Below are 18,496 nucleotides of genomic sequence, written 5' to 3' on the forward strand. Positions count from 1 at the left end.
TAAGAAGAAAGCTAAAATTGAAGCAAGGAAAACATACCATATAATGTTGATTTAGGAATATATTTTCTGTGTAATATTTCTGGAAACAGTTGATTAACCTGTTGACTGCCAAATATTTCAGCTGCTACGGCAGCTCCTATGCTGGGTTTTTATCAGCAAAATCGAGTAATTTTTAGAACAAAGGAAATAAGCAACAAATACTATTTTTTTCTCTAAGCCAAACTTATGGTAGTACACAAAATGAAGAAATATGTACAAAACATGAAACAATAACTTGTCCGTGGCACTGTGTTACCAATCGGCTTGGTCAGGTTATCTCGTCTACAGGATAAAACAGGTTAAACTAGCGTCGCCGTACTGCCAAGCTGTATTTATTTCAGTCTTACGGTATCATGTTCCATTGTTTATTTAATGAATGTTTAATAAGCTGCTTCACTTGACACGCAATTGTTAGTGTTTTGAAAGCTATATTTTTCATTTGTTCACCTGATATTCATTCTAGCCACGAAGCAGCGTACGTCACCTCATTGGAATATTATTTTTTTATTTTTTTTTTCAGTTAGATGTGTCTCTAAAGCTCGACTGCTAAGACGAAGGTGTATACGATATCATTAAGTTAGAATTAAAGCTAAGGTAAGAAAAACATATCGATAAAATATTTATTTGACAGTATATTTTTTCTAATTATATTCTAGAATTGATCCAGCGTGATTTTAATGATTAATATGCAAGGCTGCATGTATGAAAGTCCAAAGTTTGAATCACAAAATTCCGTTACATACATTCTACTATTCTGCTATTAAATGTTCCTAATCAAGAAGCAAGCTGCTAGCTTGTTGTTTCCCCTCTGGTCAACATTTCTAAATCAGGTATGGTTAGGTATGACTTCTAGATCTCCGTCCTGACCGTTAAACTCTTGTGTCATCAAGGTGATTTTACTCATGCCCAGAGCGTCACACTTTTTTACCACCTTTCGCTCTCTGCAGTCTAAAGTTGGAAGGTGGTTGTTTACTAAAGAAAGAGAAAGAAAAAGTGAGAAATAAATAATTGGAATACTATACATTAAAAACTGCAAAACTCCAATTGATGCTATATTCCAGCCCCCACTATGATGTTAGCACACAAATACCAAGATATTAATGTGCTACTATACTTAACTCAATATTTTACTGTTAGTATAGCTCTCATCCTTTATCCCACTATCTATATCTTCAATTATTCTAAATAGATCCACGCAGTAGCAATTCTTATATAGAGGGGAGTGATACAACTACATTAGTTCACTTATTCAGAAGGGATGAGTCCGGAGACGGATCACTATTTTCAGTGGTACGTCAAGTATTTTTTCAGTAGGAACAAGTCTGGATTAAGATATAAAATAGTCTAAAAAGCACTTCTATAAATAATTTTTATTTGTGGACAAACGATTTTATCATCTCAAATTAGTGAGTTGTTTTCACTAAATAATTAATTAATTTGAAATGACAGATGTATTTATGTCACATAACCTTTCTACGATACGTACTTACTTAAAATGTACGAAACGTTAACACGATGCTTTTGATCACTTCCTTTCTCTCTCTCTTTACTCAGTGGTTCAACTTTAGGGGCTCATACGTGTAAAGTTTGAGTTCTGATACTTATGATTGACATTTTACAATAAGCCCATTGCGAAGTTGTTGTTTTTCACAACAAACAGGAAAACGTTAAACATTATTGTCTAACTTTTAATGGAACATGAGATATCAGAGGATGTTTAGTATAATTTTGTATATTTATAATTTCTCCTTCCAAGCTGCTCGTGGATTAATATAAGTGGATAAGAAAGACCTACGATAAACTTTTTTGGAAAGGATAAGGTAAGTGATTAAAAATTTTCTTTAATTTGGAAGATTTATTCCTAAGTTTAAACTGCTACATACACATATATATATATATGACTCATATTTTTAATAATAGTTTTTATGTTTATTAATTTTATATCAAAAGAAATGTAAGAGATAGCTTTCATTCTCCGAGAAGTTTTACAATAAATACAGTCCCCCGCTGTTACAGCGGTAAGTTTACGGATTTACAACGCTAAACCAGGAGTTCATTTCCCTTCGGTGGACACAGCAGATAACCCTATGTGGTTTTGCTATAAGAAAACATATGCACGCACAATACATACATATATTACTTTTGAAAGTATTTAATACAATAGTACTACAGGTAAGTCAATGAATGACTCAATCTACACTAATTATACATGAATAAATAACTTTACGTATTATTTACGCAAAAAATAATTTGAAAGCTATTTCTTCAACTATATTTATATTTTTAGAATTAATTCTAGAACATAACCTAAAGATGGCCGAAGTAGGTCGAAACGTTGTTTAGTACTTTATTTTAATTAAATATCAAGATGTTAATAGTTATACCAACCGTCTTGAGAATACATAATTACATGAAATATTCTTCTTGGAACCTATCGATAAAGAACATTTAGGAAAAATAAGTTTTAACTTTCAACCTAATCTGTGAGCTACATAAAATTGGCTGCATTATTCCTTATATTTTTAAAGCTTAATTCACCTTAAAAGTAAATTTCGATGCGAAAATAGCGCTCCAAGTTTTACTTAACAATACAATACAATTGTTATACAACGTACCTATTTAGTTTACCTAAACCTTAATCTTCGTGTAACTACTATCTGACAGAAATGCAGCTTAAACCGTAACTTATCTAATAAAGAAATGCTATTGACCAGGCACTTTGTCAAACATCACTTGACACTAAGAACTCTCAACTATCTCTCGGCACCCGCTAGCACAGCGGTAAGTCTGCATATTTACAACGCTAAAATCAGGAGGTGGGTTTCCCACGGTGAGCTCAGCAGATAATCTGTTGTGACTTTGGTATAAAAAAAAAAATACATGCAACCAACTCCTCTACAATCCTAGAAAATTCAGCGGGTCTTACTTCTCATTTTTCTTTTTCTTTCTTTGTTTTATTTATTTACCTTAGAATTTTTCTTCAGATATTTGTACAAAATGGTATGGCAGTCAGTTTTATAATACACGATGTTACAGCTTTGGCAACAACGGTCTGTAAATCACGAACCCTCAAATTCATAGTTCGAGCACTCTAACAAATAGATCATATCTGGCCTCTTTTTGTATTTCAGTATTCCGTATTAAAACAGAATAAATTTTTAATTAATGTGAATCTATTTGATTTAAATAAATCTTTTTATTATAGGATTTGGAGAAATTTACCCATTTTACTATTTCGAGTTTTATATGTTTCACAATAATTCATTCAAACTACTAACCTCAAATGTTAATGCTGCAGTAAATGTTCTTTTGCAATCTGTATTTGTGTCCAATGTATTTATCGTTTAATTTGTTCAGTTTAATGTGTTTATGAAAATAATAGTACAAGTAATCCTGGTCTTTGTGAATTGATCAATATCTCAATGTTTTTTTTTTCTAAAAATATAACTAGAACGCCTTAAAATGAATGACACTCAAATTATTTTTGTTTTTAAATGTAATATTAAGTGTAATTTCGTAATGTGGTAATGAAGTTATTAAAAATATTTCGAAATATAATATCCTATAATACAGAGATTGAGAGTATTATAATAAAATTATTTTCTAGGCTCACAAAAGCGTTACAGTTCATGTTAGCACGTTGAATCGTACTTTATCTTATAACATACAGTACATCTTGACAATATCTCTGCAGTGCATTTATCAGTGCAAAAACTTTTTTGTAAGGCTATCATGTCCAAAGTATTGCACTCTTCACTACTGCTTTTCATAATTCATCTAGTGTTGTGGACGTTGGTTTCTCAGCGTGTGTTTTCAGACACAGAAATCAATACGCACTGCGTCCAGCAACTTGATTTATAAATATTTTAATATAATAGCATGAATGTCCATCTCATTCTTCAGCCACGAGATGTATTAAGATGTTGAATGGATGTTTTTGAAACAGCTTGTGCACACGTGACTTTTGCAACTTTCTTGTTTTTATTTCGTACTGTTGCTTGACAAATGCATACGACTTCTTCTTCCCTGAGCTTAGTGTTTGTGGATTCTCGTCTGTTACAAGAATATTTCTTAGCATGACTAGGGTGCAACTTGTTGCATGTCTCTTTCTGGCTAGTCTTAATTTTCCAAGTTCATCTATAACCTTAAACATAGTTAATATCACTTGAAAAGTGTAGGTTTGAAAACCGGATATGTAGACAGAACTTAGCCCTTGTTCGTACTTTAGGCTGTTATGTAACTTGTTGTCTCAGTCAGTTGGCTCTGACCTTGTGTAACAGGTAATAAAAACATTATCTCTTGCGAGGTGTATCGTATTTGGAAATTCAAACGGAATTTTTCGTGCGTCTATAAAACAAAATTGTTTTTTTGGCGAAATTGCGTTAAAAATTTCAAAATCTGCGATAACAATTCTATATGCGGAGAAAATCCATAATGGACATTCTTTGTACTTTACTACACGTGATGTATGATTTTTATCTCCAACGGAAGCAAGTACCACTACGTTTTATATAGATAAATAATGACACAAACAAGTTTAAAAGTTTAGAAATAGAAAAAGTTTAGAAATATAGAGAATATTTGGGAGAATACGTATTTCGTAACTAATAGGAAACCATCCAACAGACAGAAATATCTAACATTACTTTATTACCTCACCGTATTTTCAGATGTTTGTGTGGATTACAATATACTATATTGCCTAAACGCTATGAGAAGAGCAAATGTTTTAAGTTGTATTTTGATGTATTACAATATATTCATCTGGTTATCCATTGCTGGTGTAATTTTTCAAATTTCACCAATTCTTACATATATTTAAAATATTTATATACTCGTACATCAAATCTTTCATCAACAGTTCTATTTCTGTGTTTCTATTCTAATCATGTTAATTTAATACTTAATATAAAGTAAGCTTAGTTTTACTTTAATAAAGTTGAGTTATCTAATAAAATATTGTAGTATAAACTCCTGCTTTTCTTTCTGTCTAGATCCAATTTCATCATGGAGAAACTCTTTCTTACCTTTGCCACAACTCTACTAGTCTTAATCATAGGGTAATTCATGTTATGTTATTATTGGTCAAAGATCTTTCAATGTTTAAGTAATTATTACAACGTAACTGGCCATCATAATACTTAAGAAGTATTCTTACTTTATTTTAAGCAATTGTGTTCAACTGAAATTAGTGTGAATTTGTACGTAGCACATATCCGTTAGAAAATTAAATGTTTCATTTCGCTTAAGAATGGTTGCGCTATCTATAGATCAATATTTTAGATGTGTTGTATATCTAAACCAAGATATCTATTACCTTAGTAACAAATACATTTGCTATGCAGTTTATTTTCAGGATTTTCCAAATCAAAAGTAACTAACGTTTAGAATCGCTTTAACTAACTAGAAAGTGAACTGTAAGAATACCTAAGATTCATAGATATATTATTTTCAACTCTACAACTACGTAATCACAATTCTTAATTTAAATTCTTCCAAGATTTAAGTGCAACAAACAAGTACAATTTAACTGACGTGTAAATTCTGAAAGTAATTTTAAGTCTCAAAGAATAAAAGTAATACCAAAAAAGGCTGTAATAAATGGTGAGTCCACGAAGAAGCTTCGTAGGGAAATGTCAGGTAACTAAATAAATTGTCTAGAGTTCGTGGTTGTATAATATTTAACTGATAGTGATATACGAACATAACACGCATTTTCCAATATTTTAGTTGCTACATAGTTTTAAGTTTTCATTGTGTTTTAATATTTAGTAACAGTAGAGAATATCTGTCAAAGGTACTAAATTTCTCTCACCTTTGTTATTTATGGGACTGTTTAAGTCGCAAAAGTCATCGCATAGTTTTGTAGCAAGAACAAAGCTAAGAATGGAAGCATGACAAAAAAGGTGATTACCTATGGGTTTCTCGACTCCCGTTAACACGATTTACTGAGACTAAATGAAATTCTTTGCCAGACTGTTGTCCGTCATGCTCGAGATTCCATAAAGATTCAAATTTAATTAGACTTTGGAGAGAGTTCTCGAATTTTTCGAGACCTTTTTAATGCATCCTTTTGCAAACTCCAGTTTGATATTCTATAGTAATAGATTGTGTTGTCACAGGTTCTAGATCTAAAATTAAAGAGCTAAAAGTACACTAACGATACACTATATATACACTTTTTTTACTCTCTCTAGTACATAAACACAAGCATTTGTTTATGTGTTTAATTAATTTTAACTTGTTTAAGGTTTTGTTAGAATAATGAATGCGATTGTTTACAACCTTGCATCCACAGTTTTTCTTTAGGTAAAGACAGTCTAAAACAAGATAAAATTTGTGGACAGTTTCTTAATATAGTAGCTGAAAAATCTTTCTCGTTTTGTGATTCCTTCTATGAAAAAAAATGAGAGAAAACTCAGAACATTATAATAGTATAATGTAATTAAACTCCAATTGACTTTAGAAACGTTAACTGTTTGGTACTGAATCCTAGTGAATCTTCTTTTAAGTGTAGACTATTTGTATTTTTACAGTTGTTTTATTGTGTTATCTTCTTTCTTCTAGTATTTCTAACAGCATACTTTGTTTTAGTTCCATTTATCATTTTCAATATTTAACTGGCAATACGTAAAGTCGCTATAGTACTACTTTCGTGGTTCATATGTGTTTATTTCCACTAATTAACTAACCACCATTAAACAAAAAATGGCTATAACGTAATTTCTAGTTTTGCTTCATTGAAGCTAGATTCGTTGTGAATTTATCTTGTGAAACGTTTAAACAGATTAATATATATTTATGTTTGCAGGAAAGGAGCCTGGACTCTTAGCTGTTTCCAATGCGATACATCCACGTGGAAAAACTATTAAAAAAACTGCTCTGTTGGATTCACTGACGACGCTTGTAGTTGCAAAGTTTGCGCTAAGGTATAGAAAACATTCACTTACCGGATTATAAATATTTACTTAAAACATTAAAATTAGTTTTCAATATTAAAAAAAATAACTTTTATAATTATTATTCTTTTAATAACATCATTGTCAGTAAATAATATATTAATTTAATAGGTAACAAATAAAGAAAAACAGAACAAAATGAATATCATCTTACAACAGTTATTTATACCTTACAGTAATATAATGTTGTGAATTTCAGTTATCCTATAATTATTTTGTGTTGTTTATTTATGAAAGAAGCATTCTTCAGCAAAAGGAAAACATCAGTTATTGATATAACTATATGTACACGTAATTTGTTAAAGGTGAAAGTCACGATCTTTCACAATAAAACACTTAGGAAAACAGCCTTTGACATTTTATGATAATTTGTATTAATGTAAAGCAAATGCAAATAGCACAGAATTTTCTATTGTAAGCTCAGTCTTGGACTAAATATCTTTGTCCTAGCTTTTAACCTAAAGTTTTAATTGACGCAGTTCTATACAACTTATAGTAAAACATTATAGCAATGAAACCATACATATACGTGAATTCTCTGGGGGATGAAAGGATTGGTTAGTAATGAATAACAACAGTCAACTTGTGATAATCACAGTATATTGGGAATTTTTTATAATTCTTTTTAACTTCTAACTCATAACGTTTAAAGGAATATTGTAAAATGTTATTAAAAACCAGAATACATTGAGAATTTAGTTGTTAACGTTTTATTACAAAGACTGGATGTCACTGTGGGCTAGTTATTGCTCTAATTTCGTCCAAATACGCTGCAAATTTTATGTCGCTTTTTATATTTATTTTTAAAATAAGTATTATTGTGTTTACAGCAACGTCTTTAACTACTCGGAGATTACAAATACCATTGTAGATTAAATACGTTAAGGATGGTTGTGTTGTTTACTACCGTGTACTGTATCGTGTTCGGCCACAACCTTGTTTCTTGGTCGTGTGTTGTGCAGGTCCCGTGCTGTGTAGCAGCCGTTTCGTGTGTCTGTGTGTGTATGGTGAAGTGTCGGTCGGTATGGCTGCGGCCATCCGGCCATACTCTGTTCGGCCGCACTCTATCCGCTTTGTGGTGCCCGCGGCCACGCTACCCTCGGCGGTCATAGACGCCGTGAATGCTCCTGTTTGGGTTGGGTCAGTGGGGGTTGTTGAGGACTCCGAGGGGCCCCTAGCTTCCCCTGTTAGCGCTGCTGAGGCTGGGGGTTCTGAGGGACCCTTGGCTTTGGGGATGGTGGATGTTTCGGCCCCTCCCAGAAGCCGTGCTGGCACCGACCCCGACGCTGGACGAGCTGCCCTCACCCAGCTCGTTTGCGAGCTTCATAGACTTCCCCAGTCTCCCCTGCCTCCCTGGCTTGAGTGAGGACAAGCCTTGCAGCCCCATTCTGCTACCGGACTTCGGTCCGGATGTAACTCATGTGCAGCAGTGGTGGTAGGATGTCGGCGGCCACTGTTGCAAAGAGGGGGTGGTGTCGGGTAACCTCAAGAGGCCGCACGCCCCCTGCCTCCGTCTACACAGTCCAAGCAACAGCGTCACTGATTTCTACCCTCTGATTGGTTGATGGGTTGTTCCTGCCTCACTTTGAATATCCAGGGGATGCGTAGCATTCCTAATCACTTCTACGCATTCTCCATGTTTAACAGCTTTGTGGTTGATGCCATATTTTTGCAGGAGACCCATTTCGCCTCTCGGGGGGGGGGGACCATTTTTCATTTTCTTCTGCTACCCTGTCCATGCCTTCTGGTCGTTTGGCACTACACGTTCACGTGGGGTGGGGATCTTGTTCCATCCACATTTTATTGGGACCATCCTCGCGTCACACAGTGATGCTGAGGGACGGGTTGTGTACGTTGATGTTGTCACTGTGGGTCGTAAGATTTGGCTTGTCAATGTCTATGTACCTGCCCGGCCTGGGTAGAGGGAGGCCTTCTTCTCGGGCTTGGACAGGTTCATGGTTACACAGGCCGATATCGTCCTTGGTGGGGACTTCAACTGCGTTTTGGATCCTCCCCTTGACAAGATTGGAGGTAATCATCTTTCTTGTGATCAGTGTACGCGGTCTCTGCATGCAGTGCTGTCGGATTTCGGCTTTTCCGATGTCTGGCTGCACTGCATGGGTCTGCTTTTGTGGCTACCTGGACCGGTCGGGGCGTTTCTTGTCGCCTTGACAGGTGCTATGTGACACCTGGCCTTCGGCAGAGCCTCGGCGGGACTGCTATTCATCGGGTTAGGGATGTCTTGTTTTACGTGTCTGACCATCGGACGTTTCTCACCACATTCCGAGATTTGTCCCCGTTTTTGGGGCCCTGGTGTGTGGAGGCTCAATGTCTCCCTCCTTGCCGGGATGAGGTTGGAGATGCTTTGCTTGCCCTTGTTCAGGAGCTCTATTCTGTCGAGTCTGTAACTGGGTCTTAGTGGGCGGGTTTCAAGGAAGTCTGTGTCTCCTTGTTGTGGCAAGCTGGCATGCGGCTTTTGCGAGCCCGCCGCCTGGCCTTGCAGAACAAGCAGGACACCTACGCTGCCTTCCTTCGTGGCGGACCGACGGATCGCTGGGTCCTCTCGAACATTGAGACACTCCATCGGTATATCGATTTGGAATATTCCAAACTATTCTGTGCGGCAAGCGTCTCTAGTCTGATCGAGTCACTCGATCCAAGAACTTCCACCAGAGTTCCGCTGTGCAAGGCACGGGAGATGGTTAAGACCAGACACATCTCAAGTCTGGTGTTGGAGAATGTTATCTGATATCTCCGACACTCTGGATGCGTGCCTCGGCTACTATCGCCGTTTATTTTCGGCTTCGCCCGTGGACGAGGGGTTGTGGGACGACATTACTTGGTTTTTGCCCTACCTCGAACCTTCCTTTCACAAACAGCTGGTGACAACAGTCTCCTTGGGTGAGTGTTGGTCGGCCATTCGGTCCATGCTGCTTGGTAAGTGTCCTGGGCTGGGTGGGCTGCCGGTGGAATTTTACAGCCACGTGTGGCATGTCGTTGGACCCTCTTTTGTCCGACTTTTTAACGACTGTCTGGCTGCGGGGTCTCTGCCACCGGAAACGCTGAGATGGGCTAATTACACTTATCTGTAAGGATCCCTGCCAGTCTGCAGATCTTTCTTCGTGGCGCCCCATTTCTCTCCTGAACGTGGATGCAAAGATTATTTCTAAGATTCTGTGTGCCCGTTTGGGTGCAGTCATGCCTTCCTTGGTCCGCTACACTCAGACTTGTGGCGTGCGGGGGCAGAGGCATCTAACAATATCCGGTGCTTCTAACGGATCTGTTCCATTACATCATGGATTGGGATATCCCTGCAGTCTTTGTGTTCCCTCGATCAGAGCAAAGGTTTCGATCGAGTTCACCATGGATTTCTGTGGTTCGTTCTGGAGAGGTGTGGCCTCCCTTCAGTTTTTGTCCAGTACGTGCAAGTCTTGTACGCGACCACTTCGAGCAGGCTCTTGGTTAACAGGTACCAGACGTCTTACAGGGGGTTCGTTAGGACTGCCCGCTGTCATCAATGCTTTACGTGTTGGTTATCGAGTGCCTGCTTTCTCATCTGTACCACTTGGTCTCGGTGCGTGGCCTCCAGATGTCGGGGGTTTCGTGCGTGATGTATGTCACGCATGCAGACGATGTGAACTTGTTCCTTGAGAACTTCACATCGTTAGGTTCAGAGCCACCGTCTATCGTTACTCTATGGCCAGTGCTGCTCAGCTGAATATTCTCAAGTCTCGTGCACGGGGATTTGGCAAGTTGGCCTCTTCTGCCGATTTCCCTTTGGTCTGGATTGGACCCCTACCCGATCACTTGCTTCGGGGTTCGTTTTCTCGCGGGCTCTGGGGCTGCTTGGGAGGAGGTGGTTCAGCGTGTTGGTTCGATGGTGCACGATTACCACTACTGCTTTTTTTAACCTGATTGACAGGGCAGAGGTGTTGCAGAGGAAGATCCTTCCCTTGGTCTGGTACCTGGGGGCTGTCCTTCCTATGGATAACTGCACTTCACGAGCCATCGAAGGCCATGGCTTTACCTTCCTGTGGGGCAGCAAGCCATAGGAGGTTTCTCGGCTCTCCTTGACGCTGCCGCCTCGCAGGGGTGGTCTGGGCAGCCCATGTGTTCAGACCCAGTGTCTTTCCCTTTTTCTGTCCATTACCTTTTGCAGTCTGTCTATGGAGGGTCATCCCTGTTGCCACCTCGCAAAATTCTTGGTTGGCACGGAGCACAGGCTCTTTGGTGTGCCTTTGAGCCTGCAGACACCTATGTGTTTTGAACCTCCTTCTTGGTACGTTGATGCTGCTGCGACGATCCGGTGGTGTCGTACCGTGTCTGCCGATCTACCGACGGACTCCCGTTCTCTCTACTGCCTGCTGGTCCCATCATGTACCCACAGGATCGGGCGATACTACCCTGCTCTACTGTGGGACGTTGTTTTGGGCCGCGTTGCACTGCACCATGTTGATTGCTACCTCCAGGCTTTCAACTGGCGTGTGGTGCATAACATCCTGCCGGTGTTGTGTCCCGTGTGTCTGTCTTGCACAGGTTGGTCCTCTGTCCGACGTCAGCGGAAATCTGGGAATGGGTTGCTCGCATTTTCCGGGTTCTGTCGGCGGAGACCATCCTGTACCATGTATCGGACCCGGTTCCCAGCCACCTGGCCTTTTCCTTTTAGTACACCCTTACCATCTTTAAGTACGTCATCTGGCTTGCTCGAAACAAATTGGTTTTCGAGCAGGCACCAGTGTCATACTTTTCGATACTGGGAAGGGCCAGATATCGGCTGTTGCTCTGCCTTGAGGCGGACTATCAGGGCCTAGGTTCCGGGACGTTTTACCACCTCTGGCGGCCGGACGTCTCGCCCCTTTGTGCATTGGTGAGGGGACGGGTGGAGATCGGATTCTGAGCCGCCCTGCCTCTGCTCCTCTCTCTCTCCATGTTTTTTGTACTTATTAATGTCTGTATGTATTATTTCTTTTCCCTCTGAATATATTCATGTTTGTATATATTTAATTCTTTTTGTATATATTAATGTTTGTTTATATTTCATGTTTCTTTTTTCTTTTTTTGTATATATTACTGCTTGTTTATATTTCATGTTTTTCATTTGTATATATTCATGTTTTTTGCTTTACATATTTCATGTCTTGCCTTTTGTACTGTTTTATTTGTTGTACATAAATTCAAAATTAGAGCAAAAGAGCTGTCTGATGCCTTCAGAAAGAAAATTGTAGCAGCATATGAGTCTGGTAAGGGATTTAAAAAGATCTCAAAAGATGTTTAAATCAGCCATTCCACTGTCATGGGAGGAGTGCAAGGAGGAAACCTTTGCTCTCTAAGAGAAACATCAAGGCCAGACTAAAGTTTGCCAGAGAAAATGTAGACAAAGACCAGGACTTCTGGAATAATGTTCTTTGGACATATGAGTCCAAATTGAATTATTTGGACACCAGAACATCGGACATGTTTGGCGTAAACCAAATACAGCATTCCAGGAAAAGAACCTCATACCAACTGTGAAGCATGGAGGTAGAAGTGTCATGGGTTGGGGCTTCTTTGCTGCAACAGGACCTGGACAGCTCACAATCATAAAATCCACCATGAATTCTACTATGTATCAGAGGGTGCTTGAGGAATATGTGAGTCCATCTGTAAGAAAATTAAGCTGAAGCGGAACAGGACCCTGCAACACGACAATGGCCCGAAACATACCAGTAAATCCACCAAGAACTGGCTGAAAACTAAGAAATGGAGAGTCCTAGAATGGCCGAGTCAAAGCCGAGACTGAGACTTAAACCCACTGAGATGCTGTGGGGTGACTTGAAACGGGCTTACATGCAAGAAACCCCTCAAACATCTCGCAGCTGAAAGAATTTTGCATTGAAGAATGGGGCTCTTTCTTCAGACCGATGTAAGAGACTGGTAGATGGCTACAAGAAGCATCTCACTGCAGTTATTTCAACCAAAGGGGGTAACACTAGCTATTATCTATCTAAATTTTCCTCAGTTCGAATATGCATTTGTGTAGAATTACATTTACAGAAGATCTTGAAAAGTCTTTTTTCCCAGTTTTAATTGTTTAGTTATATTCCTATAATCTCTCAGTATTGTTAAAATTGAGATTAAATATCTATATATCCAAATATATTACAAAAATACACAGGCTTTCATAGGGTGTCCTGATTTTTCCACACGACTGTAGCCCTCGTGTAGCTTTGTGCGAAATTGAAAAACCAAACCAAAATGCAATGACTTTTCTATGAATACGTCACTAATTCGTTCCATGAATAATCTTAAATTGCATTGACACACAAAGGAAGTTATCGAGGTTTGACTGTCACGACTGCACTTTTCTGTGTCTTTGTTTGTAAAGCTTAATATCACAATATTTATTTATTTTAGCTATGAAATGTGAATTTGAGATATATTATGTGATGGGATGGTAGTACTTGCCCCGTCATTTTTTACGATATTATGCTATTTTATATTAAAACTTGATACCAGATATTCCATTCCAGAAGATTAAAATGTTTACCTTTCGGACAAATAGATATAAGTTCAGTTAAAGCTGTCATCGTATATTTCAGTGTTTTCGTCTCTAATAATTTAATCAGATAACTTCACAAGAATGAACTGTACTACATTATATACCTTTTCAGTCCAATATTATTACAGCAACAAGTTGTGAGAAGCATGTTAAGCTAATTAAATCAACGTCATTTCTCTATCGTAAAGTGTGTGTGTGTGTTATTTACTTTCCTGAAACGGTGTGACCTGGTGGTTAGTGTGTACGGAATATGAATCTGAGAATTTATGGTTTGAATCTCGTTTCCTCCAAATTATCCAGCCAGATAATAGTAGGTTTAGAGTTTCGTTGAATGTTGTTTTCAATGTTGTTAACTAGCTGTCTTCTCTTGAGTCTATCAGCTCAAGGTTAGGTTATGTGCATGTAACCTCTGTATAGCTTTTCTCAAAAAGTTTCATAAAAAAGAAAAACCGAAAGATAACTTAATTTACACGATAAGTTTTACGAAAAGCTGTGCAATATTTTCTTTTTTTTATGTATATGATATATTAAATAGGACTAACGATATCATGTTGTCTAATACTTAACGAATAGCTTACTCGGATTGTTCAAACTCACTCTTTGAACTAACCTGTATCAAGTATATGATAACAAACTTTGAAAGGCAAAGCAAAACCACTTTTCGGACAAAGAAGCTGAGAAATTATTCCTCCACATGTTACATTTATAGCACCAAACACTGTTCCTGACCCATCACTGCCGCATCCATCTCTACTTCCTCCTCCACCGTAGTTTCCACCTTAAACGGTCATCAACTAAGTTGAGAGGAAGAGAAACGTTATCTAGAATTATTACAACATGCGAAGTGGATTCAAATTTTCCAACTTAGAAAAATCTATGCGGATATAAATGTTGATAAACCATTGAACTTATTCTTAATATCCATACGTCTACTAACTTTTCTCATAGATTTGAAAATGTTTAGTACCATAATATACATAAATTTTGTTTTAAAACATATCACATTTGTCAGTGTCTATAGTAACTGAAAATTATCATATTCATAAAAATTCAAAGGAAAACACAACTATTATATTATTTTTTAATTTATGATTTTTTTTCTCTAAACAACATTGCTACAATGCCTCAATAAAGAATAAGACTTGTCCGAATGTAAGTGTCGTGTATTTTGGATTTCAAGGCTTGTTACAAGGTACAGTTTAGACTGAATACAGTTGAGACTGGTATGTCTTGATGTTTTCTTGGACCTCTGATATAACGTAACTCATTGAATAGATAGGTAAATTAAATTGTGAAAACTCAGTTTTTTCCAATGAAATCGTTTACTTTTGTATTATAAACTTAACATTTTAGATTTGGACAGGATTTTTTTTATAAAAGATATGATTTGGCATGCTTTTTTCTCAGTGAAATTCACAACTACTGAAACGTCATGTGTTGACGTTATCTGTTTATAAGTACAATTTGCAACAGATGCTACTTGATTGTGGTTTGCTGCTACAAGATACAAGCAGAGATACTCTATACTATTAATCCATCTAAGGTTTTCAGATTTAACTATCCTGAATACGTTAGCTAATACGCACTACAGAGTAAACTGACAGTTTCTTTTAAACACAAATTTCAAATGTATTTTAAAAATAGGCTTAATAGATATATTTGTGGGTTATTGTATAAAACTCGTTTCCATCAGTCTTTAATATAATGCTTATTTAAAGTCTGATGAATTGGAATATTTTTAATAGTTTACCAAAATGTTTTGTTATTTTTTCATTCTTTATACACATGTATGCGTCATAGTTTCATATCTTTTCGATATTTCTTTTCCTGACATTTACCTCGTAAAATCTTCCCCATTTTTGTACTATGAAATCGTACACATTTGTCTACTTTGCCAAATGAAGTCTTTTATTAATACAGTAACATATAACTGTGTTTATTGATGGGTGTTCAGACATTTCAGACAAAAATTCGAAGACTAACATAAATTTAAACATTGTAGTGAGAGGTTTTGTGCTCTGTTACGGGTATCGTAAATATACTGTAAGTTAAAACATAAAGTAATACAGGATTTATATTATTTATAAAGTGTATCGAATAACTAAATGAATTGATGAAAATAATGGCAATAAAACTCTGCAGTCGAGAACTCTGAAAAGAAATTTTAGGCACCATTATATAAGTAAACTTAAGTTATTTTGGAAGCTACACTTATACACTAAAATAAATAGTTGTGGAAAATCACAAGCGATACACAAATGGAATTCTTAAGCAACAGTGACCTTAACTCAATGGAGAATTTATCTGCAATAGAAAAAAATTATGGAAGGAAAAATAAAAGACAAAACTAATACATTGTGAGATGTACTAGTATTACGTATATGAGCACATTGTTTTATAAACGGCGTTACATCTCGTTTTCATTTCACCAATATATGAATGTGGTACACATTTCCAAAAATCATGTATTATTTACCACATTTCAGTTAGTTTATTTCATATTCTCTCACCCTTCTAAGTTTTGATGCTAGCCCATAAGTTTTCAAAATGCCTATATCAATACTTTGTGTAGACAAAGCCATGTTTGTGAGTGATTTATCATCCTTTTAATTAGTAACATAGAATTACATCATATTTTCTGTATGTTTGGGACCATTTTCTTGGGGGAAGAAGAATTCATACTCAATGAATCATGTTCCTTAGAAAATGGCACTTGTCACCAGTCAGGAAGTCCTCAACTGTAGTAAGTCATCACACTGTTGGCTAAAATACTGCTCCAAACATGTATTTTGAACATCATACTTCAACAATGAATAAACTGTAACTGATTGCTACCAAACAACTCAAATTTGTATTCATATGTAAAAAGCTGTATATCTTGTCTTGATTATTATACAAATATGTTCCCATTATTCCTCTTTCGATCTAATGATATGATTACCTTTGCTTAAATGTAGGTTTCTAACAGTTACTCATCCAATGAGGCTACTTTGATCTAATATTTATCTTACTGTCAAATATAGTTTGGAGATGGCTTGAATGGGTAACAATGAAAATTTATTTAAGTTTCAGATAGTAACAAGTGTACAACATTTCAAAATGATGATGAGAAAATTTTGTCGAAATGTTGTACATCTGTCACCGTGTTAAACTTGTAATAACATTTTCTTCATTATCCTTTCAAGCCGTCTCCAAACCTTACTGGTCACAAAGATGTTTCTTTTTTATTAAATGTGTCACCTTATTGTCCTCAGGGTAATATTAACATATGTATGAACAACAAATTCGTTTACAAGATCTGTACTTGATCGTTGTATATTTTGTAAGGATAAACCCAGTGACATTGAGATTCATTTTGAAGAATTTCCGTCTCCTACTTTAATAATACCAAATTCCTTCTGTGTCCTGCATACACTTCCTATTATTAACGGGGAAACATCCCGCAGTTTGTCGTATGGACTGTCTTTTACCACCTTACATTGATTTCTAGACACTTTTCATGCTGTGTTTTATTCCGGAGTGCAGTGAATGGTTTCACGCTACTAATAATGGACACATTGTGACTTCCTGTACTTCATATGATACATGAGTGTAATTCATGTTGTATTTCCCTGTGATACTCTTTTCTCCACCGTTTTCACAATTATTTTAAATAATGAATATATATGTGCATATATTTAAGCTACAAAATTTTTGTTACAAATTACACTGGCAAGAATAATATATATTTGTATTACTTTTAGAAATTATATAAAGCGATTTCAAATTAAATCCATGCTTTTCCATTAAATTTCAGTTAATTGTAATTTGCTAATTAGTTTTATCTAGACAGGTGGGTATTCCAAATTTCTTTTCTCTCAGATGAAAAATTATATTTTGAGTTAAAAGTTAGTTGGAAGTTTGAATATTTTATTACTCCTTCCCAAATAAATTTTCAAATAGTCTATATCAAATCTAAATTCACATCTGAACAATTATAGTTGTATTTTGTCAATGATTTGAGGTATTGTTAAAAACTGAATATGGCCATTGCTTTCATAAATAACATAAAATATTAAACAGAACAGAACTAAAACATTAATGATCGTATTCTACTGTTAGCTTCTTTTACTATTACTCTAAGTGTATATTGTAATTCTGCAAGACTGCGATGAGTGTAACTCCAGCCTCAGTTCAGCTAAGCTTTTCCTATGATTATATATTTCGTGATATCAAGAAATGTGAGTTTATCTGTTAATAAATGGTGCGAAATCCCTATTAGATTTGTTTGCTGTTAAGAGTAAATTACACACAATCATTTATGTGTAATGACACAGCACATAAACTCGTAATTTACTCATTTAAACCGATCAAATTAGTAAAATACAGAAAGTACAAAATAATTTTTATTTGAATATTAAGATATCAAAAGAAGAAATGCGACTGGTATTACGAGCTTTAGCAATCTTACGAGAAAATATCATATATATAGTACTTAGTACTTCTACACTGCTGGCCAAAATCTTAAGGCCAATGAACATACTGTCAAGAGCTGGTTGAAATGTAACTACCGCAAAGTTATTGCTTTTAACTTTCCTAAATCTATTAAAAAGTTTTCATTGTGTTCAAATTTTTCTCTGTAAAGAGGTGAAGTGCTATATTGCAGAATATATAATCAATAATAATACTGTTATGGTTAGACGTAACTTACTGTGTTTGATGTTCTACTTACTACCTGGTTAAAATTTATAAGCCAAATACACCTGGTCAGAATCATTTGCATAATTAATATGACTGATTCTCGTCGAATATTTCTTAGCTACAGAATATTTATTGAATAATCTGGAACGCTCGTGACTTAGGTCTAGAAATATATAAGTGCCAAAACTTTCCGGAATGCTGAGTGAAGATCAGCGAAGTTACTACAGTCAAACTTTCCTGAGAGAATGTGATGACATTTACGTGCAGACGTTTTACAGTC

General features: G+C 36.3%; 2 long non-coding RNA genes across 3 annotated transcripts; one reads left to right on the top strand and one right to left on the bottom strand.

Annotated features, from left to right (window-relative positions):
• Nucleotides 1-370: 370 nt before the first annotated feature.
• Nucleotides 371-7,008, top strand: LOC143257957 (uncharacterized). Of its 2 annotated transcripts, XR_013032049.1 has the most exons (4): nt 571-633; nt 1,796-1,859; nt 5,034-5,099; nt 6,851-7,008. It is a non-coding gene; the product is annotated as an uncharacterized LOC143257957 (long non-coding RNA). The 2 variants fall into 2 exon arrangements; XR_013032050.1 differs by lacking the exon at nt 1,796-1,859 and having other exon boundaries at nt 371-633.
• Nucleotides 536-2,822, bottom strand: LOC143257956 (uncharacterized). The gene is made up of 2 exons (XR_013032048.1): nt 2,655-2,822; nt 536-1,011 (listed from the first exon to the last, which is right to left on the bottom strand). It is a non-coding gene; the product is annotated as an uncharacterized LOC143257956 (long non-coding RNA).
• Nucleotides 7,009-18,496: the final 11,488 nt, after the last annotated feature.

Source organism: Tachypleus tridentatus, chromosome 7 (genome assembly GCF_004210375.1).
Source record: "Tachypleus tridentatus isolate NWPU-2018 chromosome 7, ASM421037v1, whole genome shotgun sequence".
Taxonomy (NCBI): Eukaryota; Metazoa; Arthropoda; class Merostomata; order Xiphosura; family Limulidae; genus Tachypleus; species Tachypleus tridentatus.